We start from the raw sequence: 20,734 nt of genomic DNA on the forward strand, positions 1-20,734 counted from the left end.
CAGTTTGGAAATTGTGTTCCCGAGTGTGATGAAGTTTGACTCAGATGTAACCTTTCTACACATGCCTTTTCTGTCACTTTTACTGAACCAGTGGTTGGTGCTAGGGTTGGTGTATACTCATGAGGCTTGAATCTCTGTACTATCTTTGTGCCAGCTGTGCCCTGAGCCTCAGCAGATTTGAGGCTCCTACTCTGGTTTGTTGAACTTACTCAGATCAACTAACAGGGAGGTGAAGATGGTCAACCACCACACCAGGGAACCGAGAGGGCCTACTACTGCAAGCAGGAGTATTGCATCCAACATCCAAGTGGAATCTAAGCCCCCTCTTGATATGGAGGTGGAGTGGACATCACTATCCCAGAGCCCCAGGAGGGAGGAATAAAATATGAATTAGAGTGGACTTACTGATATTCTATTATAGAACTATTGTGACTAATAATGGAAGAAATTGTAGCATTGATGTGGAGAAAGTGCCCACAGGAGTTGCTGCGGGCAGGGAGAGGAAAGAAGAAATGTGATGTGAGGGCATTTTGGGGATTTGGAGTTGTCCTAAGTGATATTGCAGGGACAGATGCTGGACATTGTATATCCTACCATAACCCACTGAAAGGACTGGGAGAGAGTATAAACTACAATGTGAACTATTATCCATGTGCTGCAGCAGTGCTCCAAAATGTATTCACCAAATGCAATGAATAATCCACAATGATGAAAGAGGTTTTTGATGTGGGAGGAGTGGGGTGGGGGGTGGGGGTATCTGGGAATCTTATATTTTTTAATGTAACTTTTTTGTGATCTATATATCTTCAGAAATACAATTTTAAAAAATGATGGGGGCGGGTGGTGCAGAGTGGAGTATATGGAAACCTCTTATGTTTTTTAACGTAACATTTTGTGTGATCCATTAACTTTATAAAAAAGATTATTAAAAAATAAAATTAAATTAAAAATAAATAAAAGATTTATAGGTAACTTGGAGATTATTCAGAGAACAGCTTCAGGTCATTCATTCATTCAGAAATATTCTTTATTCTCACTCACACACAGTCAATTGGGTAAATCATGCAAATGAACAGTTACAATATTGTGATAAACACAATAGAAGTGAGAACTGTGAGCTGAGGAAACAGCGAGAGAGATAACACACACAGTCTGTAGAGGAATTTAGAGAATTCAGAGGTATTAGCAAAAGTTGACTAGAAGAGGTACCATTTGAATTGAGTCCTGCAAGGCCTCGAAGGGAAATTCTAGGCAAAACAGATGGCATGACTAAATGCATTCAGCAACGAGAAACAAGGTGAACATGGAAAATATCAAGGAGTTGTTTCTTTTTTTTGTCTTTATTTTTTTAATATTCTATTAAAAAAATATGAGGTCTCCTTATAACCCCCACCCTCCTCACCCCACTCCTCCCCTCATAGCAACAATCTCCTCCATCATCATGAGACATTCATTGCATTTGGTGAATACATCTCTGAGCACCGCTGCACATCATGGTCAATGGTCCACATCATAGCCCACACTCTCCCACGTTCCATCCAGTGGGCCATGGGAGGACATACAATGTCCAGTAACTGTCCCTGCAGCATCACCCAGGACAACTCCAAGTCCTGAAAACGCCTCCACATCTCATCTCTTCCTCCCATTCCCCACCCCAGCAACCACCATGGCCACTTTCTCCACATCAATGCCACATTTTCTTTGATTACTGATCACAATAGTTCATGAATAGAATATCAGTAAGTCCACTCTAATCCATATTCTATTCCTCCATCTTGTGGACCTATCTTGTGAGTGTCAGAGGTTGAGCCTGGAGTGATATCCAAGAGCTTATCATTATCAAGGGCCTTCTATGCCTCATAGGCCATGTTAAGAGATCATGCATTCCATCTTAAAATCAGTGCTGACTGAAGAATAGTTTTAAGAAGGGCAAGTAACATAGTCTCATTTACATTTTAGATAGAGACTCTTGAAAGTACACTGAAGGACGAATTGAAGGGAAATAAAGCTGGAGGTAAGGAAATTACTTAGTTTACTTGCAACCATCCAATTGTAAGATGCTGAAGTTTGAAATAAAGAATTACCCGTAAGGATAAAGAATAGGAAATGGATTTGAAGGAAATGCAAGATGAACAAAGGAAAGTTTCTAGGTTTCTAGCTTAGAAAACTAAGTGGTCAACAAACATAAGAAATATAGATTATGGAAATAGTGAGGAAAAATGATGGATTCCAATTTATGCATGTTGACTTTGAGATAACTCCAGAACACATAAATCAAAATGTTCAGTCGCTGATGGGCAGTTTAAATGTGAAAGTCAGGAGTGTTGTTTGGGTTGAAAATACAGATTTGCGAGTCATTTCTACTAAGAATTAACACATGCCCCAGGACTTAGAGAAATCATAAAAAAAGAAAAGAGAAAATCAGTAGAATCCAAATTTTACTGGCAAAGCATTTTGTACATAAAAATGTTTACCATTTATGTATGTGCCATTATGTTAGTTTACCTACACAGAAGTGTAGTTTTAAAATATTTATATTTACCAAAATGTCAATATTAAAAGGATGTGATAAGAATACAGACACATAAAAGGTCTATATTTTTAATGTCCCAACACATCATCTTAGGTACTCCCTCAAATACGTATACCTCACTATGGAGATCAGTGGCGAATAGTAATAAAAATGGAAATCTGGAGTCTTAAAGGACGAGCAGTCAGATGATAAAAACATCTTAGGGAAGCATATTCTAAGAAGGCAGTGCAACTTGAGCAAATGCATATAGGCAAATGGTGGGAAAACATAAGTATAGAGTTACTAGAATATAGAGTACAAGACAAGAAGTGACAAGAGTTGAGATTAAATAATTTGGTAGAGTTTTACATCTTTAAGGGTTTATATGCCATGCTAATGAGTTTAAATTTTATCTTGTAGTCATTGGGGAGTGTATAGAAGGATTTAAGGTAGGTGAATAGCATGATTATGTTTATATTTGGTTTAAATCTCTGATGGTGTAAAGAGTTGGAGGGGATTATACAGGAGACAAGGAGATAAAAAGAAAGATACAGAAAATAGATTTTGTGGAGACAAATGAAATGAATTAGTCTTGTTTCTACTGGAGAAGAGATGGCTAATGGGTGACTTGGTTACAGTCTTCCAACATAAGGTTTATAATGTGAAAAGTTTTGACTAGTCTCTGACCAACAAAAAGTGGAAAAGGGGAAAGAAAATGATAAAAATAGAGAAGTTTGAGATCGTCACCAAACATACACTCTTGATCTTCTGGATAATGAGTTATGCATTTAAGGTTTAGTTCCTAGAGATTTTCATGAGGAGAATGGCATTAATTCTTGCTTTATGACAGACAAAGTAAAAATGTTAACAAATGTCAGAAAAGGGTGGATGCAGGATTACTGAGATAGTCTTTTTAATATCTGGCGATTAAATTATTATATGATGGCTAGATTCAGCTTGAAGGCTGTCAGTTTGTATGACTTCTGGTTGATTCATTCACCTAGTTTAGGAAGGGGTCTGAATCAATTACAAGCTCCCATAAGGCCCCTTTGTGCCTCTGAGAGGGTGATCAATCAAATAGCATGCATGTAATGACAACTTAATAGGTATTGGGTAAGAACCAAAGAGATTTAGCATGTAGTTTCTTCTCCCTAGGAGCTTATTATCCAGTTTGTAAAGACAGGACTTATGGGTAGGAAACTAACAATATAAAGAAGAATAAAAGTGAAACAATAACATATGATTTAGTCCATAATCTTCTCTTAGTCATATTAGGTCATGCACCACGTTTAAAAATCTATGTGTTACTGGAAGTTTCCCTAATGGCATTGTTTCTGAGAAGCTCAGGTCAAAAGAAATGTGACATATCTAAATCTGCTATGCAAAAGTGTAAAAGGGTTAGAAATAGTTAACAGTGCCACTAATTCTATTTGATAATTCAAATAATTATATTCACATTTACTCTAAGTATTATTCAATTTAAGAGTAGAATGTTTATGGATTCAACAGTATAAAGATGTTCTAGAAGAGGTACTAGCTAACAACTTGTTTACTGTGCCTCAGTGGGTACAGTTTTTCAGATTAATGCATGATGAAATGCAGAGTAGTATGGTGGAAAGAGTGCTGGACTGATAGTTAAGAATTTGTTTCAGGTTCACGTCTATGATTCTACTGATTAAAACTCTATTAAAATATTATCTACCCTACCCATGGTATAACAAATTCAATAAGATCACCATTATTCTATGATTAAAAAAATATTGAGACTTAAAAGTCACTTAAATGGAAAAAATAATAAATGCAAAATCACATTGATAAATATCCTAAAGAAAATACCTGAAATAAAATTTAGCTACAAGGGTTGCTTGACAGATGAGTATATAGCATTTTAGTGAGTACAAATGTTGGGATTGTATGGAAAAATTATTTTAGAAGACCACAATAATATGTAAGATCTTAATGCCATGTTCATATAGGAAGCACAATTGTACCAGGTGAATATGATTACGCGACAGTTTTGGGATGCACTGACCTATATTACCTTTCTCATATGCTACAATATATATGAAAATGGGTTGCAAACGTTTTCATAAATAATAGGCACCCAATAAATATTACCATCCTTTTCCCTTTCTTTCCTACTTTTATGGCCCTATTATGTAATTGCAAATCGAAGGAGGTTCTCCATTTCAACACATTTTAACACAGACAATTGTTATATATACAGATTCCCTAAATGATAGTGACCAGAGGAGGAGTGTGATAATCTACGTATTTTTTGGCTTTTATAAATAATATTTATTTCATTAAAAGCTTATAGTTACTTACAAGGCCCTAAAGAGTTCAAATCAAGGTTTATTTCTCACCCAAAATCAGTTGTCATGTGTTGAAACAAGATGGTGGGCAATGTCTGTGAGGGTTCAGACTTCTTCTTTACTCTTTTCTCTTTTTTTAAAATATATTTTTTATTTTTTAAAAAGATACTTAGATTATACAAAATGTTACATAAAACCATTAAGGATTCCCATAAAATGGTGTTTATGTGTGATGAATCTGGACTCAGATGGGATCTCCCTTCATAAGACTTTCATGCTAATGTGCTGGAGGTGCAGTTAATGTTGGGGTTTAAGATATATTTAGGGGATTTGAATCTCTGGACTGACAATGTGATAGCCAGGTCCTGAGCCTCAACAGACTCCAGCACCTACAATCTGATCTATTGGACTTACCACACTCAGCTAAGATGGAGTTGAAGAAGGACAACCACCACACCATGGAGCCTAGAGTGATTACAACTGAAAATGGGAGGATTGCATCCAGCATCCAGGTGGAATCTGACCCTCCTCTTGACATAGAGGTGCAATGGACACAACCAATCCAATGTCCACATAGAAGAGGTGGCATTGGATTGGGAAAAGTGGACATAATGGACAAAGGGTATGGGGAAAGGCAGGAAGAGATGAGAGGTGGAGGCGTCTTCGGGACATGGAGCTGCCCTGGATGGTGCTTCAGAGGTAATCACCGGACATTGTAAATCCTCACAGGGCCCACTTGATGGAATAGAGGAGAGTATGGGCCATGATGTGAACCAATGTATATGAGGTGCAGAGGTGCCCAAAGATGTACTTACCAAATCCAATGGATGTGTCATGATGATGGGAACGAGTGTTGTTGGGGGGGGGGGGGAGAGGGGGGGGTGGGGGGGTGGGGTTGAATGGGACCTCACATATATATTTTTAATGTAATATTATTACAAAGTCAATAAAAAATAAAAAAATTAAAAAAAAAAAGAAATAATATTCAAAAAAAAAAAAAAAAAGGATTCCCATAAACCCCACTCCCCACACCTCCCACCCTTCCCCACATTAACAACTTTTTTCGATAGTGTGGTAAATTCATTGTAATTGAGGAATATATTTGGAGCATTGGCACTAAGCATGGATTATAGTTTACATTGTAGTTTACACGCTCTCCCACTCAATTCTGTAGGTTATGATAGGATACATAATAGCCTGTATGTGTCATTACAATGTGATTCAGGACAATTCCAAGTCCTGAAATATTACTCCTCTTTTTCCCTCTCCCTGATTTCAGCCTCACAGTGGCCACTGTCACCACATCAATGGTATAATTTATTCCGTTGCTAGAATCACAATAAGTCTATAGTAGAATACCAGTAAATCCACTCTAGTCCATAATTTATTCTACAGTCCTGAGGATTCTGGGTTAGTGATATCCACTCCCCCTCTAATTGAAAGGGCACCTCAGTCCCATATGGCTAATGGATGGGACTCACTTGCTTGCAGTTGTAAGTTCCTTGGTATTGTGGTTGTCCTTTCTCACCTCCTTGTTAGTTTTCCTGGGTAAGTACAATAAAGTGGAGAGTAGATTTTGCAACTCTGCTAGGGCTCAGGCCTAGGAGGCACATGGCCAGCCCAAAGATAATCTATATTTTTAGAATGTGATCAAGATAATTCTTATGATGAGAAAGCTTTAGCAAACACTATTGTAGATGCTTAGTTATGAATTACATATTCAGAGACTTTTAGAAATTCTAAATATTGCAAGTACAACTAAAAACTAAAATCACTATACTTTACCACACAAAACTATATTTTTCTGGCCAAGAACCATGACTCTCTTATCTATATCAATTTACTGTTCACTTCCATCACCAACACCAGTATTTGAATCTTTTGGGTGCAATTTTTCACAATGAAACAAAAGTTTTATCACTTTGACAAGAGTTACTGAGTACATGAGGTGGAGGCAACTACAAAGATGCACTGATGTTAGGTATGTACTTATTTTGGTAGACAAGAGCAAACTGAGGTGTCCTAGAGGTATAAATGTTGAATCTAATCTTAATTTTTACAAATGTTTAATATGTATGCCAAATGTATGTTAAATAAAATTATGTGAAAGTGTTATTCCACAGTACATTTGCCAAGTTTGTAGTTAAGACCAAGATTTTTAGGTGGCAAAATTCCAAATTTAAGGTGGGAAAATGCAGGAAGAGTCATTCTCTGTGAGATTACCCTAGTTTTCTGTAAGATAAAGATGTAAATTCAACCAGAGACTCTGTTGAGTCATTATTATTATTTTTCTGACTCAAATGAATTAGAATATGTGCCATACTGATTAGGAAATTTATGTTTTGCTTCTAAAGGCAAGTAGGCAGAAAAGTTGTGATTGGGATTTGGAGTGGGACACATAATGCATTTAAGGAAAATAGTCCAACTTATACTCATAGGGTTCCTAGATACATATATGTAAATATTTGTCTAAATTAGTCTCTCCAGGCCCCCAAGGACTCTATCACATCAACCTGTTTTATTTTCTCTATTGCACTAGTGATGCATATTTTATTGTTTACTCCCTATTTAATTGCTTGTTGTCTGTTGCTCACCTCTCCCATCCCCCAAATAAGATGCTAGCTCCATGAGAGTAAGGACCTTGATTTTAGTAGTCATTTTTTACTGTACTGTATCTTCAGCTTCTAGTACATAATAGACACACATTATATATTTGTTGAATGCATGAATGTCCTAAAAACATCAACTTAGGAGGTCACAAGGTCCAGAAAATAATGAATAACATCACTGTGGATATATAACATAAAAATACACTATTCTACTTTGTATATAAAAGTAAGAATTTAACAACATATCTGAAAGGTGTGTTTGAACTGGTAAAGTTCTAAGTATGAGTAACAAATGAGCAAGATGATTGAGGAGCTAAGTCTACAGAAGTAGGATTTTTTAATCTGATAAATTGGAAGGTGAAGATTATACAAAATAAAAACTTTATAAAGGGCACAAAAAGGGTGTGTTTAGAGTAGCAAATCAAATTTCCTTATTTAATAGCTAAGGGTTACTCTTTGAGATTCATTCATTCAATAGTCATGCATTGTTTATTAGACACTGTGCTAAATGTTGGAGATACAAAGATGTATAAGATAGAGTAGTTCATATAATAGTGGGAAAAATGTGAAGTGGGGTTGCCAAGAAACATATTGTGGAGAAGATGACACCTAAAATAAATATTAAAAGATGACTAGAAGTTATTCAAGTGAAGAGATTTGGAAAGTTATTCCAGTCAGAAAGGATTACAGAAACAAAGCCAAAAACATGAGAAGCAAGATGGCACATGTGAGGGAATACAAGCAGTTCAACAATACTTGAATGTAGCATTTAATAGGTGAGTGGAGGAAAAATGAGGTTGACAAACTCAGTAAGGAAAACTATGACAAGACTTTTGTTTTTTTTGAAGAATGATACCATTTTTATTTCTTGTTCTCCACATTTTAAATATTTTTTTATTTTTTTATCTTTTATTTTTTTAATTGATTTTGTAAAAATATTACATTAAAAAAAATATATGAGGTCCCCTTCAACCCCACCACCCCCACCCCACCACTCCCCCCCCAGCAACACTCATTCCCATCATCATGACACATCCATTGCATTTGGTAAGTACATCTCTGGGCACCTCTGCACCTCATGGTCAATGGTCCACATCATGGCCTATACTCTCCCCCATTCCATCCGGTGGGCCCTGTGAGGATTTACAATGTCCAGTGATTGCCCCTGAAGCACCATCCAGGGCAGCTCCAAGTCCCTAAGACGCCTTCACGCCTCGTCTCTTCCTGCCATTCCCCATACCCATTAGCCACCATGTCCACTTTTCCCACTCCAATGCCACCTTTTCTCTGTGGACATTGGATTGGTTATGTCCATTGCACCTCTATATCAAGAGGAAGGCTCAGATTCCTCATCGATACTGGAAGCAATCCTCTCGCTTTCAGTTGTAGGCACTCTAGGCTCCATGTTGTGGTGGTTGTCCTTCTTCAACTCCATCTTAGCTGAGTGAGGTGAGTCCAATAAATCAGATTGTAGGTGCTGGAGTCTGTTGAGGCTCAGGGCCTGCTTATCACATTGTCAGTCCAGAGACTCAGATCCCCTAAATATTTCTTAAACCCCGACACCAACTACAACTCCAGCACAGTAGCATGAAAGTCTTAAGAAGAGAGGTCCCATCTGAGTCCAGATTCATCACGCATAAACACCAGCTCCAAAGAAGGGCCATCTGACATGGCAGTGAACCCCATCTGCCATGACCATAGCACCCATGGGCCTCTTTAGCCCTCAAAGGAACCAATACCTGGGGGTTGTATCTACTTTATCTGTCTCTTAGACTCTGCTCAGTTGTGCATAAGGGCAATCCTTCTGACAACCTCCAGACTCTTTTTTAGAGACTCGTAGCCATATAAACTCATTTCTCCTTTCCATTTCCCCCTTAGATTAGGTCAAACAGCATTTTAAAGTCATGTTATTTTATGTAGACAGGGATATTCTGCTGATCCGCATTGAACCTTCCATTCAAGGTCATTCTCCAGTTGCATCATCAGTTGTTAGTTGATAGTGATCCCTCGGTGCCAGGGAGGCTCATCCCCAGGTGTATGACAAGACTTTTGTAACACATTAAGGGGTTTGGACATTAGTGTGTAGGAAATATGTATATTGAATTTTTTAAGTGTGATGTTTATATGTAAATTTTAAAATAGATTAGCCTGAAAGCTTTCTAAAAAATAAATTTGAAGGTGAATATATAAGGGGTTGGGAAAACAGGTTTTTGTATTATTCTAAACAAATGATAATGTTTACCTTGGGTACCAATAGTAGGTTGTTGAAATGATGACTGAACCAAAAAATATTAAGGAAGACTTAGCCATTAATTGCATATAAGGAGAGAGAGTTTAGGTGACTCTATTTTTATTTTTTTTAAGTTTTTTGTCCTTATTTTTTAATGTTACATTAAAAAAATACGAGGTCCTCATATAGTTTTGATGATTGAGTAGATGATGGCATTCAACACCAAATAACTATAGGAAGGGGAAAGGGTATGAAATGGGACTTAGAGATGAGTTTAGTTTGTGGCATTAAGGTTTCTGTTAGACATTTGGGGCTATTAAGCAAATATTTTTGTAAAAGTCTTAAGTCAGAATGAGAAATATAAATTAGAGATATCGACATAAGACTTATTAGCATGTAAGTAATATCTGAGAATTTAAGCATGATTTTGATAACCTGAGGAAAGGTATAAAGTGAGAAGTAGATAGATACTGTCATTGGGAAACACCATCATTGACTGAGAAAATACAGGAGCAGGAGGCCACAAAAGAAAAAGAAAAAGAGTGGTTGGAGAAATTGTAAAATTCATAGAGGAGTTTGGTGTCCTAAAGGTGAGTAGTGGAGAATTTCAGGAATGAGGGAGTGATTGTCAGTACCATATTCAGTCAGAGACATTCAGAAAGGTAAGGGTTGAAAAATTTCCCTTGGCCCTCACAATTAGGAAGCCATTTCCAGTCTTAATGAATTGAGTTATGGTAGAGTAGTGGGTATAGGATCCACAATTCAAGGAATTGAAGATTGAATGGGAAACTAAGAGAGTCATATTTAGGAAAAACAAGAATGATCCCTCCCTTTCTTTTATATATAACATATAAAAGAGCACTGGGATTTCTAATTTCTGGGACAAGATATAAATTGGAAGTAGGGAAACGGACTTTGGCCCAGTGGTTAGGGCATCCGTCTACCACATGGGAGGTCCGCGGTTCAAAGCCCGGGCCTCCTTGACCCATGGGGAGCTGGCCCATGCGCAGTGCTGATGCGCACAAGGAGTGCCGCGCCATGCTGGGGTGTCCCCCGTGCTACGCGCAAGGAGTGCGCCCCATAAGGAGAGCTGCCCAGCGGGAAAGAAAGTGCAGCCTGCCCAGGAATGGCGCTGCCCACACTTCCCGTGCCACTGACGACAACAGAAGCGTACAAAGAAACAAGACGCAGCAAAAAGACACAGAAAACAGCCAACCGGGGGAGGGGAGGGGAATTAAATAAATAAAAATAAATCTTTAAAAATAAATAAATTGGAAGTAGCTCAAAATTTTTAGATAATTTTGTAATGTGCAGTTTTATGATTCTTTAAAATTTATTTTTTATTTATTTTAAAAGATACATAGAGCACACAAAATATTACATTAAAAATATAGAAGGTTCCCATATGCCCCATTCCCCATACCCTCTAATTTTCCCACAACATGATATTTATTAATTAAAGAACGATTGCTGATTTGAACATCACTAACTTCAGAGTTGTATAGAGCAGAAAAGGCATTTCTCATTTATTTATCATAACACTTATTGTTTAAGTTTGCTAAAGGCTCCCAAGGAAATATACTAGGAATGGGTTGGTTTTTACAATGAGGATTTATTAATTTATAAGCTATAATTCTAAGGCCATGAAAGTGTCCAAATCATGACTTTATCAGGTGATGCTTTTCTCCTTGAAGACCAGCTGCTGGTCACATGGCAGGGCACAATGGCAGATCTTCTGTCTCTCCCATCTCCTCTAGGTCTCCTTGCTTTCAGCTTCTGGATTCCTCTAGCATTCTCTCTGCTCTTGTGTCTTTCTCTCTCCTGGGCTCCATTGATTTCAGCTCCTTGCTCCTGTGGCTTTCTCTATTCAAGATTCTGGCGGTTTCTCTCTTTGTCTTTCTCTGTATTCATCCCATTTATGAAAAATTCTAGTAAAAGGATGAAAACCCATCCTGGGTAATGTCCTACTGAAGTAATTTAACAAAAAGGAAGATTCTTACCTACAATAGGTTTATACCCACAGGAATGGATTAGTTCTAAGGACATGATCTTTTCTGGGGTCCAGAAAAGCCTCAAACTACCACACTTACCAAAAGGCTAATTTGTACTGTGGTCTAGGTTGATACCGAGTAGATTATCCCCCCTCATGGATTTTTTTTCTCTACCGACATATAACTATAAGCTCAGGAATGGGGATATAATTTCTAATCTTAATTTTCCTGTCAAATTAAAACACAATCTAAAAAGGTGATCAAACCCTTCTAGCACTCAGACAACAAATACAGAGAAGAAACCAATAAAAGGAAGACCACTTTTGAGGGTTGTAGGAATTAAATCTGCTTGGAAATAAAACACATTAAGCTTGCCACTAAAAAGTTGGACAATTAAATATGGAACAAGCAGCTCAAAAACAATAGTACAACAGTGATTTCAGTGGCAGATTAAGGTTGTGGTAAGTAGTATAAATATAAGAATGCTCTTCTTCTACAACATGCTTAGAATATGGTGACACATGGGAAAATTACAACTAATGTCACTTATGGATGATATTTACCACAAATATTGTAATATTTTTCAGCAACGGCAAGAAGATATTTCAATACCAAGGGAAAACAATGGGGGGTATGGGATTTTTTTCATTTTGGAGTAATGAACAGTATCTAAAATTGTGAAACAGCACAACTCTGCAATGAAAATGAGAGCCATTGAGTGTATACTTTGAGTGGATTGTATAAATCATGGGACTGTATAAGTCATGGAATCCAGTGGTGGATGATGGACTGTGGTTAACAGGACAAATATGAGAACAATTTTCTCATGAATGATAATGTGTAATACTAATATAGGGTGTTAATATTTGGGTATATTGGAGGGAAACACACCAAATGTAAATTAGTAGTAATATTTTGATGATATTCTTTCATTGTATGTAAAAAATGTTTCACAACAATATAAGGTGTTGGTGGTGAGTTGTTTGGGAGCCTTGTTTGGTGATATGCATGTTTGTTTTGTAAATTCACAAATTTTACTATATACTTATTGTTTATGTATGTTCATAAATGAATGATATGCTTCAATAAAATTTTACTTTAAAAAACTATAGTATGGGAAGTGGATTTGGCCCAATGGATAGGGCGTCCATCTACCACATGGGAGGTCCAAAGTTCAAACCCAGGGCCTCCTGACCCGTGTGATGAGTTGGCCCATGTGCAGTTTTGATGTACGCAAGGAGTGCCCTGCTATGCCCGGGTGTCCCCCACGTAGGGGAGCTCCATGCACAAGGAGTGCGCCTCATAAGCGGAGCCTCCCAGCATGAAAAGAAATGCAGCCTGCCCAGAAATGGTGCCATATACATGGAGAGCTGATGCAGCCAGATGATGCAACAAAAGAAGACACAGATTCCAGGTGCCGCTGACACAAGTGGACGCAGAAGAACACACAGTAGATGGACACAGAGAGCAGACAACTGGGGGGGGGGGGGCAGGGAAGGGGAGAGAAATAAATAAAAAATAAATCTTCAGGAAAAAAAAGCTATAGTATTCTATTACTGCTATCTAAACCTAGGTGTTAATACCCATTAGCTAGAGAAAGTCAGTTCTTGAACTAGAACATTATGGAGAAGTTTTACTTTAGTGGAATCTTTGCAGTTACTATAGATTATAATTTTTGTTTTTATGATTTTTTTTGTAATTTCAATATGTCATAGTGTTTCCACAAAATGAGAAATATTAAAAATGACACCATATATCATAATGATTATCTTGATCAGCATAGGTTAAATAAGTGAAACTTTGGGCTGCATGAATCATGATACAGAGATGTCACCTAGGGTGGATGCAAGTTGGTGCACATACCCCGCTTCAGGTTATGTTCCACAGCTCGGTAGGTCACATGATTAATTTGGGCAGGTACTCATATGTTACCATTTTCACAGAGACTGGCTTACACTAGCTTAATTCCCGATAATAATTTCAACATCTTTGTTTTCACAGAAATGGGAAAGCCAATCATCGCATTTATTTGGGAGTGTAAGGAGCCCCAAATAGTCAAAAAATGTCTTTAAAAAAGAAGATCAAATTGGAGGACTCTCACTACCTGACTGTAAAGCATATTAGCTACAGTGGTAAAAACGGCATGGCATGGTACTGGCATAAAGATAAGTATATTTACCAACAGACCTTAACTGAGAATTCAGAAATATACCCTCACATCTACAGTCAAGTGATTTTGACAAGGCTTTCAAGTTCACCCTGCTGGATTAGAACTGTCTATTCAACAAATGGTGCTGGGAGAACTGAATATCCATATTCAAAAGAAAGAAAGAGGACCCCCATCTCACATTTTATACAAAAATTAACTTAAAATGGATCAAAGATATAAATATAAAAGCTAGAACCATAAAGCTCCTAGAAGAAAATGTAGGGAAACATCTTCAATATTTCGTGGTAGGTGGTGGTTTCTTATCTCTTACACCCAAAACAAAAGTAATGACCAAAATAATAGATAACGGAGACCTCCTCAAAATTAAACATTTTTCTGTTTCAAATGATTTTGTTAAGAAGATGAAAAGCCAGCCTAATCGATGGGAGAAATTTTTCAGAAACCACATATCAGATAAATGTTTGATCTCCGTGATCTATAAAGAGATCATACAACTCAATTATAAAAAACAAACAACCCAAATAAAAAATGAGCAAAATATTTGAATGGACATTTTTTCCATAGAAAACATATAGATGGACAAAAAACATATTAATAGATGCTCAACGTCACTAGCTATTAGGGAAATGGCAGATCAAAACTACAATGAGATATCAGTTCATGACTTACAGAATATCCATTACTAAAAACGCTGAAAACTACAAGTACTGGAGAGGATGTGGAAAAATGGGAACACTGCTCTATGTTGTTTGGAATGTAAAATGTGCAGCCTTTGTGAAGGATAGAATGGTTGTTCCTCAGGAATCTAGATATATGGCTGTCATGTTATCTGGCAAACCCACTACTAGCAATATTTTCAGAAGAATTGAAAGCAAGGATGCAGATAGATATTTGCACACTGATATTAATAACGGCGTTATTCACAATGGCTAAAAGCTAGAAACAACCCAAGTGTCCATCAACCAATGAACAGAAAAAATGTGGTGCGTGTGTGTGTGTATTATGAAATAATATTCAGCTGTAAGAAGAGCTGAGCATGGGATGCATATGAAAATATTTATGAACTTTGAGGACATTATATTCAGTGAAATAAGCAAGACACAAAAGGACAAATAGTGTTTAGTCTCATTTATGTGAAACAAATATGATGAGTAAAAGCATGGAGTTAAACTATAGAGAATAGTATTCTAGGAAATAGAATTTGGGTTGAAAAGAGGGAGCTGATGCAGAATATATGTAGAATGTTTAATAAGAGTGATTATAAATGTGGGTAAATGGATAGAGTTGATAGGAACACATTATACTAAGTATAATCAACACTGCTGATTTATAAATGTGATGTGGTTGAAAGCAGTCATCTAGGGAGGTTAAAGTAAATTAAAAGATTGATGTAATCTACAGACTGTATACATAATGATTTCAGTGGTGGATGATGATCATGGCTAATATTATAAGTTCAAGAATGTTCCTCTATTACAGGTGTTAAGAATATGTATACACATGGGAAAATACAACCAATATAACATACTGACTACAGTTTACAGTAAAATTATAATATTTTTACAACAAATGAAAAGAAGATCAATGCCAAGGGTCAATAATAGGGTAATATAAGGGAGATTATATTTTTTCTTTTAGAGGATTGAAACATTTCGAAATGGACTGAGCAGATGACAGCACAACTCTGTTTAAGCTAAGAGCCACCGAGTTTTCAAAGGATTGTACAAGACAGGTGATCTTATAACACAATGAACCCCATGGTGAATAATGGACTGTTGTTAACAGAACAAATATGAGAATCCTCCCAGGAAATATAAAAAATATTCAACATTAATACATGGTGTTATTAATAGAATAATTTGTTGGAAAAATACACCAAACACAAGCTATGGACTATAGATAGCAGTAATACTATGGTGATTTTTTTTCATCATTTGTAGCAAATGTATCACAACAATGTAAGGTGTTGGTGGTGGGGGCATGCATGAGAATCCTCTGTGAAATGCATGATTGTTTTGTTGACTCACAACTTCTCAAATAAAAAAATAAAAAAGTATGTTTACATTCTCAATGGACTTATCTCTCATCTGCATCCATCAGTTATTTACATGAGTGAAATAGAGTCTTGAAAATCTAACTTGGATTTGGAAATGGGGAGATTAAAAATTAAAAAATAATGCATGACTGTAATAATTCAAATCTGCCTGCCTTCTCTTAGCAGTTTTTACTTTGTTGAACCAATTTCAGTGCCTTGGCAGGTTCAGTGATGTCTTAGTTTTGCTGGAAATTAGAAGTATGGGAGCAATCATGAGTACCAGGGACAGAAGAGACAAATTATAGTAAGTGTGCTCTAAAAAGCATTGGATGTGTTGGTCCTCAAGTCTTGATTTGCTGGATTTGAGTATGCATTATTTAATTAGGTTCCTAATTCTCTTGTACAATCCAAATCATCTTTCATTCAAAATAGGAAATGTAATTTTTTTCCAGGAACATCATGTAAATTTTTATCTTGGTAATACATCACTTAATGTTCATGTTCCCTATCACTGTGAATTGAACAAGGGTGGCTCAAATGTTTTACATGAGATACCAGGAGAACCTATTGTACATTCTGTCAGGTGAATTGGGACAGAATAAAATGTGATACCAAAAAAAGGGGGAGATCAATTCCTAAAATCCATGGGCCGGTTTGTTTATAATGATTAGCATAATTTTCAAACAGACTACAAAGCCTAGGTCAGGGAATTCTATCCATGCTTTTAAGTTACACTGGAAGTCAGATTATTATCAGGAGACAATAGGTGAGCACTTAACAAGAACAACTGGGATAGATTGATTTCCATAAATTTTTGCCATGAAACTCTCATGGCATAATGCTTCTGTTTTCACTTATAGACATAGATCTGGCCAGGTGTCCAGGATATTCCCATCCGTTGATTAGAGCACTCTCTACATTGGATGGGTTTGTAATAGCAGTTTCAATTTGTACTCTCTGATTCCTGCTCCCACATGTTTCAAATTGATTACTCTTCTTCAGTTGACTCCTCTTTTCAGATACGTTTACCTTACCGAATAAGTTATAGGCAAACTTTGTTCCTTTTGGTTTTCAACTAAAAAACATTTTATCTTTTAGTATAATATTTGCACATGTAATATAACATCTATTATGTGTTGATTTTTTTAGTTTGGCTCTTAGAATTCTGTGGAAATGTCATTGCAGGCAATACCATTTAATATTTAAGAACCTGGATTTTGTACTCTGACCAATCAAGGTATTTATTTTGGCTTCCCCACATACTAACTGTGAGTTATTGAAAAAGTTATTTAGCTTTTTAAGGCTCAATTTATTTCATCTAAAAATAAAGTCAATACTGTTACTTAACTCTCATGGTTTTGATGATGATTGTATAAAATAATGCACACAAAGTGTGGACAGCACCTAGCACATAGAAAATGCTAAAAAAGTTAACTGTTATTTACTACTATACAAAAATCTCAACATATACTTCTCATTAGAATCATTGTTACAACTTATTCTATGAATATACAAAAGACTTCCTAGTGTTGAAATCGTCAGTGAAAAACTTCAGTTTCATTTTAAATCAAATTACTTTTACCTTCACATACTATGCAATAATGATTGATGTCAATTAGTTAATTAGAGCTGGTAATATTGATAACTGCTCCTCTTATTCCTGAATGATTTTGTTAATATCTCCAAAGAAACAGTTCTGCTACTGATATTTATCCATCACTTAGAAAGTTGAACTGATTGCAAGTATGAAAATGACTTTGCCAAGAAAGTTATCTATCGGGATAAATATATATATGGAATTTCACTTTTTAATATGCTGGAGTCATACCAGAATTTTCTGTTTTCTTTTTATTTCCCATGAACCTAAGCAGACATGATTACTATTACATATAAAACTAGTTTATCCTCATAACTATATCTTGCTATGTGTTTTTTATTTTTCTATATATTCTAGTGTAGTCCTAATTCTACCTCTTTAACAACTCTACTGTTTCTACCTTTCATATACAGAACATGTTTTTTTGTTTTGTTTTGTTTTGTTTTGTTTTTTTCCTGATCAGAAGCAGATGATGCATTTAGCACCTAAAAGGCAACATAGATCCTGGAAACATTGCAAATGTCAGTACACACATAGTGCCTCCTCGGTGGTATCAGATATGTAGCAAAGCACATCCACGGAAATAGCTGAATGTAGAAGGCTGGTAGGTGGGGAATCAGATGTCAGCTTCTAAAAACATAATAGAATGAAAGCACAAGAGGCAGTTGTCCTATGAATTGAGCAATATATTTCAACTGGATATGGCAGAACAGGATAAGCTGGTACAAATTTTTACTAAGCATTCAATTGGTAAAAGACATGGGAACATCTTTTGCCAATTTCAGGTTTGATTCCCCCAAACTGTTCTCATATAAATTCTACCCATTTTTCAAACCTCAAATATAGTCCCAAGTTCTCCATAGCAAATCATGATGATGATGATGATGAAAAAAAAAGATAATTACTGCCAAATACTTTACATGTATGTTCTCATTCTATCCTTACAACAACTCTTTCATGAAAAGAATATTTAGAAATATTAAGAAACTAGATAAGCCATTTGTCGCAAGTGGTATTGATGAGTTTGGGACTTGTGGAGAATAAAGTGTTTATGGAATATCCAGGTGAAGATTTCTAGGAGATTGTTGGCTAAGTGAGTTTGAAGTTTGGGGGTCAGCACAAGTCTGAAAATAAAGTTTGGGAAGTTATTTTAGTTTGCTAAAGGCTGCCAAGTCAATATACTATAAGGCGTTGGCTTTTACACTTGGGATTTATTAACATATAAACTTATAGTTTTGAGGTTTTGAAAGTGTCCAAATCAAGGCATCATCAGGAGATGCTTTCTACCCAAGATGCAGCTGTTGCTGAAGAGGCACATGGCAGCATCTCTACCTTCTCCTCCAGGCTCCCTTGCTTTCAACTTCTGCATTCCTCTCTCCTGGGTTCCACTGATTTCAGCTTCTTGGTTCTTGTGGCTTTGTCTATCAGCTTCTGTGTGGGCTTCTTTCTGAGCTCCTGGGTCTTTTCTATCTGTGTCTCTGCATGATTCTCCTGTTTGTAAAGGACTCCAGTAAGAGAATAAGATCCACTCTGGATCATTCAATCTAACCAAAGGCCTTTAACTTAAGTAATTTAATCAAAAGCTCCCACCAACAATTGGTTTACAAGCACAGGAGAGGATTAGCTTTGAGGACATGATCTTGTGCGGTATATCCAGCTTCAAAACTGTCACAGGAGTCTTTAGCAATCAATGATGGTACTTGAGAAAAAGAGAATAACATGAAATCACTGTATCTGGAATGAGGGTGAGTGCTTGGAAAACAAAAGGAGTTTGAGGACAAAACTCAGAAAGTCATCAATATTTAAGGGGTGAGTGGAAGCATAACAGGCAGCAAAAGAGAATTAAAAAGGAGCAGCCAGAGAGACAGGAGGAAACATTAATAGATAATTTGGTGTCACAGAAGAAAAAGGAGGATAGAATTCCAAAAAGAGAGTCATTATCAGAATCACAGGTTACAAAAAGATCATGGTAGAGGAAACTTGGATTATTAGGGGAATCACTGGTGATACCCTTTCCAGAGTAGTTTTTAGTAATTCTATAGGTGGAAGTTAAAATGCAGGAAATGTAGACAAAACCAAAGAGGATCAAAGTAACTTGAACATGCTTAAACCAGGATGAGGTAGGAAATAGTATAGAGAAATAGTCTAAAGGAGAGAAGAGATTGAAGATAAAATGAATGGATTAAACTTACCAAGGAAATGGAAGAGGTTGGGATCCAAATCACAGGTCAAGGATTTAGCTTCAAAATTAAGAACATTTCTTCCTGTTAGAGCTACCAAGGCAGCAGCTATGCAGGAAGCATACTATGAGGACAGTATGGTGGCTGAAAAGTGTAGGAGATGGAACAGAACAAAGAGCAACTTCTGTCCCCTCACTTTATATTGGAAAATCACTCCATATGGGCTGTGGAGCCTTCCAGAAATGCTCAGAAACATCTGAGATTCAACTTTTCACTCCAATTAACTTCTCTCACACATGTTTACACACATTGTTGCATCATCAGTACTCTACAGTCCAGGAGGCTGAGTGCTGAAATGTCCTGTCCTTCTTTTCACTGAATCAGGCCAACATTTTCATTGTGCTCTCCAATCCTTGACAGGTCCATGTCATCCCAGAATATCTTCTTAGTCTGACTGTCCGTTCCTCCTTTTCCACTCAGCCATTGCAGTGGTGCCCTTTCTACTGTTCCTAACCAGCCTTGCCCAATTTTTAGACCTTGAAATCCTCCACAAGTGATGAATCTCATTTTACTCATGTATAAGATACACAACTTAGTGTGTTTGTCACTGTTGCCACAACATGCAGCCTCATCATCTTCCCTAAGGCAGCCGTGCAAGCCCAGTCTTCTCTCTCTCAAGTTCTCAACCCTGTCCCAATCTTCTGGGTTTCGGTAGACCTCCAGCTTTCTCCGATTCATCTCCTTGAACTGGAAGCTTTGCAACCCCAATCTCTTCCACCTCACCTCCATTCAGAAATTCTCTGACTCCCCTAACCAAATCGTACTGTTTAGGTAAAGAGTGTGTGTTTGGATTCCATGGTCTGATACCATCTCCTGAGTGTTATTCTCCCTCCCTACCTGGGCTCACTGAAGTACTAAGTGGAGCTGCTCAGGCTGGCAGCCTTGTACAGAGTGCTCTCCAGAGAGAAGCTGTTCCTAGGCAAAGGTGGGTGCAGTCACCCTGCCTTGCGGCCTTGCAGGGGGCACTCTGCCAAGTGAAGTTGGTCTCAGACAGAGGCAGGTGCAAAAACCCAGGAAGTATTTTATGCAGGTTGT

The sequence above is a fragment of the Dasypus novemcinctus genome, chromosome X (genome assembly GCF_030445035.2).
Source record: "Dasypus novemcinctus isolate mDasNov1 chromosome X, mDasNov1.1.hap2, whole genome shotgun sequence".
Classification (NCBI taxonomy): Eukaryota; Metazoa; Chordata; class Mammalia; order Cingulata; family Dasypodidae; genus Dasypus; species Dasypus novemcinctus.